Source organism: Lissotriton helveticus, chromosome 4_1 (assembly GCF_964261635.1).
Source record: "Lissotriton helveticus chromosome 4_1, aLisHel1.1, whole genome shotgun sequence".
Taxonomy (NCBI): domain Eukaryota; kingdom Metazoa; phylum Chordata; class Amphibia; order Caudata; family Salamandridae; genus Lissotriton; species Lissotriton helveticus.
This window is the reverse complement of record NC_136063.1, coordinates 792,866,203-792,878,996: the sequence shown is the minus strand read 5'-3', so window position 1 is coordinate 792,878,996 and position 12,794 is coordinate 792,866,203.

Here is a 12,794-nt window from a genome sequence, read left to right as displayed (position 1 = left end):
GTTGGGCTAGAGGATATATTGAGAGAAGCATAGGCTGGGAAATAGGGTAGTGCATTTGAGATGCGAAATTAGAAGAAAGTGATAAATAGATAGATCCATAAGTACATTGAAAGTATATAGATGCATAAAGGAGGTAAGTATATATAGATTAAAGATATTGATAGAGGTACAGGATGAGAAATAGAGTAGTGCATTGGATATGCGTTTTCAGTAGAAAAGTAACAGACACACAGATTCAAGTACATGGAAGGTACATAGATGCACAATGGAAGTAAGTACATATATACCAAAGATGATTTTTTAATGTCTTTTATTTATTTATTTTCAACAACATAATTATTCTACATGTTTATACAAAGCAATACACAAAGATAGGTACATATCTATACTGAAAATAAATGCTTATATACAGAGGAATATGCTGTCAATTTCTGTTTGCGTAGTGTGCTTATGTGGGGGAAGAGCCAATTCTTGAGTAGTTTTCTGAAGATACGGTGGTTGTCGGTGGATCTTATGGTGGGGGGTAAAGAGTTCCATAGTTTGGCTGCCTGAACAGAGAAGGATGTGCCACCCATGTTTTTTTTCTTGTATCTTGGGATTTTGAGGCGAGATGCCCCTTTAGAGTGTAGGTTCCTTTGTTGAATGTGTTTGGTGATTTTATTCCTGATGAAGAGTGGTCCCATTCCATGTATTGCTGTGTGGGTGATACAAAGGAGCTTGAACATGGATCTTCTGGCAACCGGTAACCAATACATTAAAGGCATGTGAGATGTGGTCTTGCTGTTTAATATGCAAGAGCAGTCTGGCAGCCGAGTTCTGAATCGGTTGTAGTCTTTTCATGGTCATTAAAGATGATCCGTGGAATGTACATTCACTGGTTCTGTTAAAAATGCTCAAGTAATTAAGCAATTTAAGATATGCTATGAATACGTAGATGTTTTCATAAAGTCATTGTTGGACTTGGCCCTTTTTGCAGGGTCATCCCTGAACTTTTTGCCTTCCTCCTGTATTTTGAGTGACCTGTTTTTGTTGGTTTTATGACTCTGGGCACTTTACCACTGCTGATCTGTGCTAAAGTGCATATGCTCTCCCTATTGTAAATTGATGTATGAATTAGTGATTCCATGATTGGCTGATTTGGTTTACTTGACATACCCTAGTACAGTGCACTGAGCATGCCCAGGGCTTGTAAATCCAAATGCTGCTGGTGGGCTTGCAGCACTGGTTGTGCAACCCACAGAAGCAGCCTTGTAAAGTGTGTCTAAGGCCTGCCACTGCAGAGCCTGTGTGCAGTCTGGTACTGCCATGCTGACTGGGCAAGTGCGCCTACTTGCCAGTCCCTAAACCTTCCCTTTTCTTCATATCAGACACCCCAACTGTAGGCCCAAGGGCAGGGTGCATTGTAAGTATAAGGTAGGACATGCCCTGGTGTGTGTGGCATGTCCTAATAGTGACTTACAGCCATTTTTGTTTCTCACTATTGCAAGGCTACCTGTTCTCCGTAGCCCAGAATGGACAGTTAGATTATTACATCATATGATCCTAACTGACTCAGAGAACATGGTAGAAATTCGAGTTTAGTAAGCCTGATATCAGAATGATAAAATACAACTTTTAGTGAAGTTAATTTTAACATTCTGTGTTTGAAAATACCACTTTTAGAAAGTAGGTATTTTCTTGTCTAACTATCCAAGCCTGCCTCTGATAGGTTGTGTATTCCTTGTCTGGAGTTTGAGTAACAGGGCTGGGGGATTCCAGGAGACAAGATGAGTCAGACCAGTGGTGAATATAGAGATCTGCATCTAGATGGGTGGGAGGAGTTGCACCTGGGACCTGAAAAGGGCTGTGCCTGCCTTCCACAATGCCGGCTCCACCCCCTGTGGTGCATCTGATGTCTCTGCCCTGCACTGTGAAAGGAGAGAAGGAGTCATGTCAACAAAGTGCTCCATGGCTGTGCCTTCCCTCCAAAATGCTGGCTCCACCTCCTGTGGTGCATCTGATTCTCTGCCCTGCACTGTGAAAGGAGAGAAGGAGTCATGTCCACAGAGTGCTCCAGGGCTGTGCCTTTCCTCCACAATGCTGGCTCTACCCCCTTTGGAGGAGGATGCGTGTCGCCGTTGCTGCTGCTGTCGTCGCATCTTGAATGTCGCAGCTGGGGCTGTTGTATTGCACCGCATCGAGAGAAGCGTCTCGCAACGAAGAAAAAGCGTGTTGCCGTCGCTGCTGCTGCCGTCGCATCTTGGATGTCGGCGCTGTAGCTGTCATATTGCACCGCATCGAGAGGAGCGTCTCGCATCCCCGGAGAAGCGTGCCACCATCGGAGCTGTTGTCATCGCATTGCTGAACAAGGGTGTCGCCGCAGCAGCTGACACATCGAATCGAGACTTCTCGCATCATGGGAGAAGCGTGCCGCATCTGGAAGATCTTCACGTCGTTATTTCTTTGCACCGGAACTTTGCCGCATTTCCATTGCTGCAACATTTTTGTTGTGGAAGCGTCACACATCTTAAGGTACATTGACTGAAAGTGTCACATTTTAACAACTGAACAGAACTAGCTAAAACGACCATTTTAAATACAGTATTGTGGATTTTTGTCATTTGTGGTCTTGTGATAAGTCTAGGGACCAGATGTAAGTAATCCCAGATTACCGATTCTTAAATACCGAATCGGTATGATTCGGTATTTAAGAACTGGCAATCAGGATGTAGGTAATTTTACCGATTTAATTACCGAATTACCGATTCATTCCTGGAGGCCCATAGGAATGAATGTCAATTACCGAATCTGTAAATACCGATTCGGTAATTGGGGGAAACATTGAAGGGTGGCAGGGTGTCACTTTGACACCCTGTTGCACCCCTCAATTGTGCATGGGTGCACATGTTGCAGACATCCATGCCCTTAGGGCATGGATGTCTGCAACATGGCACTGTTTAAAAAGCAAAATAAATGCTTTTTAAAGGGTTTTCATTATTTACCACCAACTTCTAGTTGGTGGTAAATTAAGAATTCTTAAACCCCTGTAGCACTGATTACAGTGCTACCTAAATGTCAAAATACAGATTCGGTAATTATACCGATTCGGTAAAATTACCGAATCTGTATTTTAACATGCCCCTACATCCCATACTCCAAATACCGGTCGCTAACGGCCGAAATCAGCCGTTACCGGCCAGTATTTGCCTTCCTACATCTGGCCCTATGTAAAGAATACTCATTTTTGATATAAAACCTGTGTGGTGTCCATCTGTAGTGTTGTTACTTGATTTCTGTATGTAGTCACAAATGCTTTACACACTGCCTCTGAGATAAGCCTGTCTGCTCATGCCAAGCTACCAACGGAGTGCGCAGGGGTTATTTTAGGAGTGTACCCCCTTACCCTGACTTGAGGCAAGGGTCCCTATTTGTCACAAGTACCTACCTGTGCCAACTAGAGACCCCCAAATCTAACAGTCATGAAGTGAACTCGATTTCCCTTGATTATGCATAAACCTTCAGTTGAAATCTCAACTGGGAGAAAATTCAAGATGCAGCATCATCCTCCTGAAAGTGGGTTTTCAAAGGGTAATGGGCTGATATCCATGAACCGTTGGGGAGTCACTTCTCTAATTCATTTTAAATAAAGTCTTAAAAATGTCCCATTGAGCAAGGGTTAGAGGGTATTAGGACTCTGCTGCTCTTGCGATTCCCTTTTGGTGTTTGCTCCTCAATAAATAAGACAAGCATTTACAATGCAATAGGTCTCACAATTGTGGATTTTTGAGTTATTGGCATTGTAAATGGCAATGCCTTTTATAATATTAAAAGGCATTGTCATTTACAATACCAATAGTTCAAAGTTTTGCGAAAGCAATACCTATTGGTTTGCAGAGCTCAGTGTCCCTAAAATGGGCACTGCGCTCACTAATAAAGTAAAAAAAAAAAAATACGAGCGCGTTGTCCCTAAAGCGACCGCATCGCTCAACTACAAATTAAAAACAAAATAAAAATGTAAACTGAGCGCAGCATCCCTAAAGCAGGCGCTGCGCACACCATGCAAATTACAGTAACGCTCTATGAGAAAAGAGGCCGCCATTGTCCCCATCCTTGTCAATAAACAAAATAGTGCTCATTAACTAGATAAAGCAGAGCATGTAACAAGCCAATTAAAAGGTCCAGTCGTTATGGGCGGTAACAAATGCAGACAAGGTGGTACCAATGAAGAAATTGGCCCATTTAGGGTCACCCCGGTCATTCATGACCACCTCTCAGCCTTCCTTACCAACTGACGAGTCGGTCAGACAGTAGAGAATACAAACCAAGTATATGTTTAGTCAGATACACTCGAGTGGAGCCTCGTCTGCCCAGTCGCTTAGGGGTGTTGCAGAGAGGACTGACTTCAGCAAACTTAGCGATACATTATGTACATTTCAGAGCCAAGGAAGAACCGCCCATAATGGAATATTCCAAGCAGCTGCAACTAACACAAAGAAGTACAGTAGGATGGGTTTAGATTCTAAGGCCGGGCACACAGTATCTTCTACCCAAGGGCACTCTATCCGTGCCTGCCGCTAGACTGGTGGGGAAGACCTCTATCTAGTGGGAAAAGTATGCGCTAATAAGAACAGTGTATTTATTAGCAGAGTGAAGCCTAACCTTGGAGAAATGAAACTTTTCACAGCCTGCTTCACCAGGAGACAATAAGCAGTCAATGGCATAATTCAAAATGATGGCTAAACATAAAATGGTGCAGCGAATGCTAACTTACATGGAACAATATACGGACAAAATAGCAAAAACATTTTCATTTAATCAGACTCTCCTGTTAGCATTCGCTAACTACTTCATGTGGTGGGCAGAAAAGAAATAACAATTCTTATGAGCAAAAAGACATCAGTACTTGGAACAATCCATATACTCAGTGTCAGGAATAGAAGCTGCAAGGGATGATGTAGAATCAAAAATTCCTTTCGTCAATCTGCATCATTTTGTCAATGTCTTTCTGTAACATAACTGCTGCATTGGTATCAAGAACTTTCATTTTCAGCTTGGGAGTGAGGGTAGTGACACAACAGAAGCAACAAGCTTAGAGACATTGTATGCAGAGGCAGCACGTGAAGAAGATACCAGCAACCACAGATAGGAAAATGAGGATCTTCCAATTCTAAGATGTGAGTATGTCCCAAAACCACCCCAAAAGTGTCCAAGTACCTGTCTCTTGGTGTATATCAGATGAAAGTCTATGCATATTTTGTATAGCTGCATACACGTGGGGAACGTGATCAGGTATGTAAACGCAACAGCTGCTGCCAATGATGCAACGTGCCCCACCTCTATCTACAAGTATGACGTCTAACACCATACGGTTCTGCAAAGTTACTAATCTCGTAGCCAGAAGCTCAGCAGTGATGTTTGTCAGTATCCCAGAAGTTGTATTAATAACCCCCTCCACAACTCTTTGTTAGCCGGCGAAGTTGGAGACTATTAGCCATAGGCCACAAAAGGGCAGTGAGCACTTGATAGCATACCCAAATTGCTGTGCAGTGGTGTCTGTCTGATCGATATCTTTGGTGTCAACAATCCTTTTGACTCGGGACAAGCATGTACTCCTACGCTGCAGCGGATGATCTTTATGATAATTGGCTGGGGCAACATATATAGGGGGAAGGAGGAAAGAGAGATAACATCTGCCTGACCATCTCCTCGGAAGCCAGACATGAGCTTGGGATCCACAGACAAAAGAAACGTTATGGGGTATGATCAGAGCCGTACTATTAATCGTTCTGAGTCTGTAGGTTAAATTGCATTTACTCTCCCCACCTTTACCTCCCCAGTCCCCTGGACACAGAAACTAGCTGTTGTATTGACCACGGACACCGGCATCGGTTTGTCCTTGGTAATATTGCGAGCTTGGAAAGATTGAAAATACTCAAAGGTGTTGAACCTTTGGAAATCAGCCATTTCCATTAGAAGCCAGGTTTCATTCTTCACTTTTTGGTATGTGTTCATACAGGACGTTGAGGATAACGTACCAAGGGTCCCTTGTCCTGCCGGTCCTAAGGTACCAAACCTGGGATGAAAACGTATATACTCTACCACAGTATGAGAATCAGCAGGTGTCATACCCAGAGGAGAGAATTGGAAGTGGTAATGCACCATACTGAACAATTCAAACCAACCTTCACAGCTACCAATATCCCCTTCACCGCGGGGCTAATTCCCCCACGGTGCGGGGGGAGGAGGGCCACGCGCACAGCACCACTGTGCCTCAAGACTAGCTGAGCTCGTCATGAGCACCAAAGGTGATATATGATAATGGCATGGACAACAAATTGTGGCTCTTTTGAGTAACTGAGGTGAGCAATCCACAAACCCAACAATTAGTTGTATTGGACACATCAAGAACTTGATGCAACATTTGTATAAATACATTGTCTGTGTACGTCTTTCTATGCTCTTCTTTGTGAGGGGCCAAAAGTAACAAAAATGTGCTCAGGGGAAATGGTAGTAGTACCTACCAAGGAGTGCACAGGAAATTTCTGCTCTAGAAACCAAGATATTCCAAGTATTGTTGCTAATACAATCACAACAATCAATATGCAAATTACTTTACTCTTTTTCGGCCAACCCTTCATTGACTGCAGTGGTGCAAATTGCTGTTCCTCCTAAGCCACAGGCCGACCAAAAGGATGCATGATTAGGCAAGGAAAGAAATGCAACAAAAATGATAATAAAGACAAGTGTTCCCAGTGTCCGTCTGAGCTTCACTGGTACAGGCTCCTATTGTTCATCAAATGTTGGTGCTCTTGAGCAGTGGCTGTGGAGCTTGCTCAGTCCTAAGCTCTGGATGAATCCCACGACAATCAGGATAATGTACCCCCCTCTAGGAGAGCACATACAACATATCCTGTCCAATGCCATGAACAGTGGACAAATCTCACTTCATCCTAAAGTGACTCAGTTGGTACTACAGCAAAGTACACCCTAACTTACACAGTCCATCCCTGTCTAATCTGACTTCTCCTTTTGTGCACTATTCCCAGGTCGGGGCTGCAAATTATACCTAGCAGCCCCAGGCACCGTTTGATCAAGAAACAGCGACTCCTTTATGGCTCTTATTTCCGGTGGAACTGCTGCATTCAACACGTCTTCATTTTCTTTTTCCATTTGGGTCAAAGTCAGTTTTGCATTGCTGAAGGGGATGAACTGAGGCACCTTTACACACTCAGTATCCTCGACACCATCCCTCACCCATTGGTCAAAGGGCAAGGGCAACGGGATCCTGCTGCAAATAGTGGTGTGGATCCAGTACTTTCGGCCGGCGACTTTCAAGGCTGTGCGAGTGGCCAGGAGGACCTGTTCAGGTCCCTTCCAACGTGGCTCCAGACTTTTCTTCAGCTGGAATTTTTTGATCAGCACAAAGTCCATAGGCCGAATGTCATGTCCGGGTCCCTCTGCTGTAAATGGAAGGGGCTCTCGGATCTGTTGGTGAATAGAACGCACATTTTTAGTTAACTTGCAAGGGTGATCTGTTAACAATAGGTATTCAATGTCAGAAAATCTACGAGGACGTGGGACACCCCAGACATTTGGGAGGCACCCAAATATAACCTTGTATGTTGATAATCCTGTCCTAGAATGTGCTGTTGTTCTTGTTGACAAAAGAGCTAATGGTAAAGCATCTGGCCACTGCAACCCTGTTGTCTCCTGGATCTTGGCCAATTTCAGTTTGAGAGTACCATTGTACTTCTCAACCAAACCTGCCGACTGTGGGTGATTTGCAGCATGAAACTTCTGTTTTATGTGCAAACCATCACAAATCAGCTGAATGACCCTGGCATTAAAATGACTTTCGTTATCACTCCAAATCACAAGGGGCAAGCCGAATCGAGGAAAGAACTCCTTCAGGAGTACCTTTGTAGTTGTAACGACTGTATTGTCTTTAGTGGGATAAGCATCAACCCATTTACTGAATGCACAGACAACCACAACACGTACTTCAAGTTATTAACCCTATCTAACTCTTTGTAATCCATCTGGAGGATCTCAAATGGGAAAGTGGGTGGTTCAAAGTTACCGGTGGGATAGGAGTGCCTTTTCCAGGATTGTGCATCAGCCACACCATGCAAAATCTTATTAAATGGGCAGTTATCTTGGGGATGTTGTCACTTTGCCATACAGAGTCTAACAACTTGCAAATACCTTTAGCATTGATATGGGCTGGGCCATGGGCCATTGTGACCACAGGAAGGACATTTGCATCTGGTAACATCCATCTCTGCTTTACTGACTTATCAACCCAACATCGCTTTTCATTCAAATCTGCTGTGCTCTCTTGCCATATTGCTAATTCTTCCATTGTAGCCTCACTTTGGATCTCTTTCACGTTCTCAAGGGTATCATCAAACATAGCACCTTCAGGCACTCGCCTAGCAGGACCTGCTACAAACATTCTCTTCATTTTAGTCTGTGCCGTTTCCTTAGCTGTCTGATCAGCAAAGGCATTCACCCCACCTACATCATCAGTGAACTTCTTATGGGTGCTACACTTCACTATTGTCTACTTCTTAGGGAGTGCCAAAACAGATAAAAGCCTCAATATAAGGGGACTGTGTTGTTTTTTTGTGCCTTGGGAAGTAAGGAACCCTCTCTCAGCCCAGAGTTGTTCAAAATTATGTGCAACCCCGAAGGCATACTGGCTGTTAGTATAAATATTGACAACCAGTCCCTCGCTTTATTCACAAGCTCAAATAAGGGCGGCTAACTCAGCTGCTAGGGCAGACTGATAAGGAACTCATAATGTGTCTACGACTGTACGCAATGTGGTGATGGCATAAGTAGCAGTTGTAGTGCCATCTGGCAATTTGAAACAAGAGCCTTTGACATATAGTTCCCCTTGTGGGTAAGATAAGGGAACATAGGTCAAGTCTACCCGTCCTTTCGTCTCTTCTTCCGTCCGGAAGATACAATCATGTTTCTCATTTTTGTCATTTTTAGAAGGGAGGGCTAGTATTGTGGCTGGGTTCAGAGTGGCACATCGTTCCATCGTAATATGTTTGGCGAAGAGTGTCAATTCATAACCCGTTAGACGTGCACTGGTGAGGTGCTGTGTCTTAGTCTTATTCAAAAGTGTATCCACAGCATGAGGTACCATGACTGTGAGATCAGTATCAAGCATGAGCCAAGCTGATTGTCTTATTGAGACAGCCACAGCTGCAACCGCTCTTAGAGAGCTCGGGAGGGCTCCTGCGATGGGGTCAAGAAGAGCAGAGAAATAAGCACACAGCCGTCGCTTATCCCCAAATATTCATGTTAAAACAGAAAGTGCACAACCAGCCATCTCATGGACAATACAAATGGCTTGCTATAGTTAGATGTGCCAAGCACTGGAGCCAAACAAAGCACACTTTTTAATTGCTCAAAAGACAGATAACATTCAGGAGTCCAAGGCAGGGGTTTATGCACATCTTTAGTAGTCAAAGCAAGCAGGGGTTTAGTTAGTATGGAATAATTTGGAATCCATTGATGGTGTGCCAGATGCAGCCTATTCTGTGTCAGAAGTGATGAGGAGGTTGTCAACATGCTGAAGCAATACATTACCTGCAGGAAGCATAAGGGAGTCCAATTGGGCCTTCAAAGCTTGACCATAGATACATGGACGTTTAGTATAGCCCTGAGGAGCTCGACAGAATCTAAAGCTTCTGCCAGCTAGGATTAACCCAAACAGATATCTGCTATCAGGATGAATAGGAATACTAAAGAACACATTTTTCAAACCAATGACAGAAAAGAACTTAGCAGAAGAGGGAATCATTGTCAGGAGAGTGGTGCTGTCAGGAACCACCGTAAACTGGAGAATCACTATTTTATTAACTTCATGCAAATCAATCACAAAATGATAAACATCTTCATGATCATAAGAGGAACCTGAGGGTGTCCTTTTAAGAATCGGAAGAAGAGGGCTATAGCAAACATTAGCCGTCGTCTCCTGAACCACACCTTTCTCAAACAAATTCTGTACGATCTGCAGCAAGGCTCCCTCTCCAACCTGCGATATTTTATATTGAGGGATACAGGGTAAAATGGCACCATTCTTAATGCATATCGAAACAGGCGATATCTGCAACAATACCACGTCTGTTGCCCAAGGAGTGGGTGGCACGTCTTTAAACTCAGCAGGAAGGGGCGCATCTTTGGACAGACACTGCTTAGCGCACACCATATCCGGACCTATTGTCATATAGACACCTTCTGGAGAACAATATATTGTGGCATGCAACTTTTTCAATAAATCCAGACTCATCAAATTCACACCACAATTAGATGTCAACAAAAATGATGAATCTGCAGTGAGAGGACCTATGGTCAATGAAAGAGGTTTTGAAAAGGGACCAAAGAACAAGAAATAGAACTGTTTGGTGCACCTGTAACCACCAAAAATTCCTTAACTGAGCCATGCAGGTTCGCAGTAACATAAATACCATGCTGATCTACAAGTATCGGAACTGGTCCCTCACTCTGTCCCTGGCTGTCCTAGCTGTAAGATATTCCTGTCACCTCATCTGTGTCATAATCATCATGATAATACTGTCCACCCAAGGATCATCAAAATAATTATTATCAGAACGATCCTGTGAGGCCACAGCATTCTGAACTCTGTCCGATCCACCAGCTCCACGACCCCGTCCATGAGAACCTCGTCCTCTAGGACTGCTTTCTTCTGCATCAACAAAGGACACTCGCTACACCAGTGCCCCTCCTTCTTGCAATACGCACACAGATTTGGCCCTGCAGGCGTAGTATTCCGGCTAGTGTGTGGAAGCTGCCAAGGCACACCACCACGTCCTCTATCATTCCCTCTAGAAGCCTGCTGCAATAACACCTTCATCTTCGAATACTTGTGCTTGTTCTCTGTCCTCTCCTTATCCTCATTTTCCCTATGCACATAATACTGCACCATATTCAAAATGATAGAAGGTGAAGAATTGGACCAGGTGCTTTCGGAAGCCTGCAATCGAGTTGCAATCTCAGGAAGCAAATGTGAAACAAATCTATTAATAAACAATCGGACACCTCCCTCAAAAGACACATCCTGCTCACTATAATCCAGAAACACATTTTCAAACCAAGTGAAAAAATCAGACACACTCTCATCTTTCTTCTGACGACAAGCCGATAACTTGTCACAATCAACCTTTTTTGACAGAATAAGAGAATTCACATAAGTTATAATGCGACCTAGCAAAGCAAGCATCTCTGCCCTGGGCTCATCACCTGGCTCCCTGTCCTGATCCCATGCTTTTATTTGATCCCATGTACCTTTCAGTTCCACCACATGATCTTGCGTATGCACTTGCCTTCAAATATCAACTGGAACCAACAAATCAAAGAACATTTCAATATCTGCAAGTGTCATTACCTTGGAAGAAGCAGCTTCAGTCAATTCTTAATAATATGCCGTAGGAGTTTTCCTAGGATCGGGTGAGTTTTAAGGGATAATACTTCACTTCTGTTCTTGGAAACGGGCTGCTTCTCCTGGTCTGATAACAGCATTGTGCTGGTCCCTTAACTCTGGTATCCCGGGGTGATATATAGGGTGAACCTCCCGCATCGAAAACTGAGACACTGAGGTGGGGCTCCTCTCAAGTAGCCTACCCCGATAAGCAATCATTGTCTTGACACTACTCAAAACTTGATGATGCCCCATATTAGTGACATATGCATGATCCTTAACATCATATAAAATCTGTGGTGTTGCATCTTTGAAACACTGCTCCCAAAGACCAATCACAGTAGCAGACATATGCTTAAGGGCATGCTGTTGTATATAAGGCTCAAAATCTTTCATCAAGTTCCAAACATCTTCCACACTGTAAATAGGATTTCAAGCCCACTAGGCAGCCTGATTAGCTACTACTCTTCTCTCTTCATCTCCCACATCAGATCGCACTAACTTTCTCCCCATGCGTTCCTTAAATTTTGTCCAGTCTGTCTCCTTAAGGCCACGTCCTGGTGTCCCACTACTCTGTAACGTTGGGGGATGAAAGAACAGAGCGGGATTAGCAACAGAAGTAACAGGCACTAACGTTGCTGCTGGCTGCGTCGTAGGTGTATGAGCTGGTGAAAGGGATGCTGAAACAATAGGTGAGGCAGGGGAACTGACAGTCATCGTTGCTGCAGACGGCGAGGGCAAAGAAAAGACAGGAGGAGCTCTGGCTAAAGCAGTCTGATCAACAGTAAAAAGAGCAGAAGTTGCGGAGGCTTAGACTGCGAAGGAATAGTGGGATAAATCCTCTGCTGGGCACATGCAGGTGGGGGTTGAGTATCTAACAATTCTTCCACCAAGGTATCATTTTCTTCTTAGGCTACATAGAATTCATCAATATTCAATCAAAACATCCTAACTGCACATTCGATCCATATCTCCTGTTTCTCTCTAACATGTGCTACCGCTTTCTGAGTCAATGTTTGCATTCTCCCCTTCCGGGCCTCTTTCTCTGCTTTTATCCGTCTCTGTTTAGGTTCCTTTTGCCACGATCAAAGAGAATCAAACATAGACTGCCTACTTCGCTTCGCAAACAATATTTCCTGTAAAAAAAAAAATCTTTTGTTCATCAAAAGTACCCATCAAGGGCCAGTGCAGCTCGGCATTTTCCCTCGTATCTTTGTACCATAACGTACTAAACATAATAGGGCCAAGGCCATGCTTCACATACATATCAACATTCGGAGTCCCTTGGGGAGGTGCTGGCTGACTTTCCTCCAGTCGAGCATCAACAACAGCCCAAACAAAACAGTTTGCTGAGTCCAGG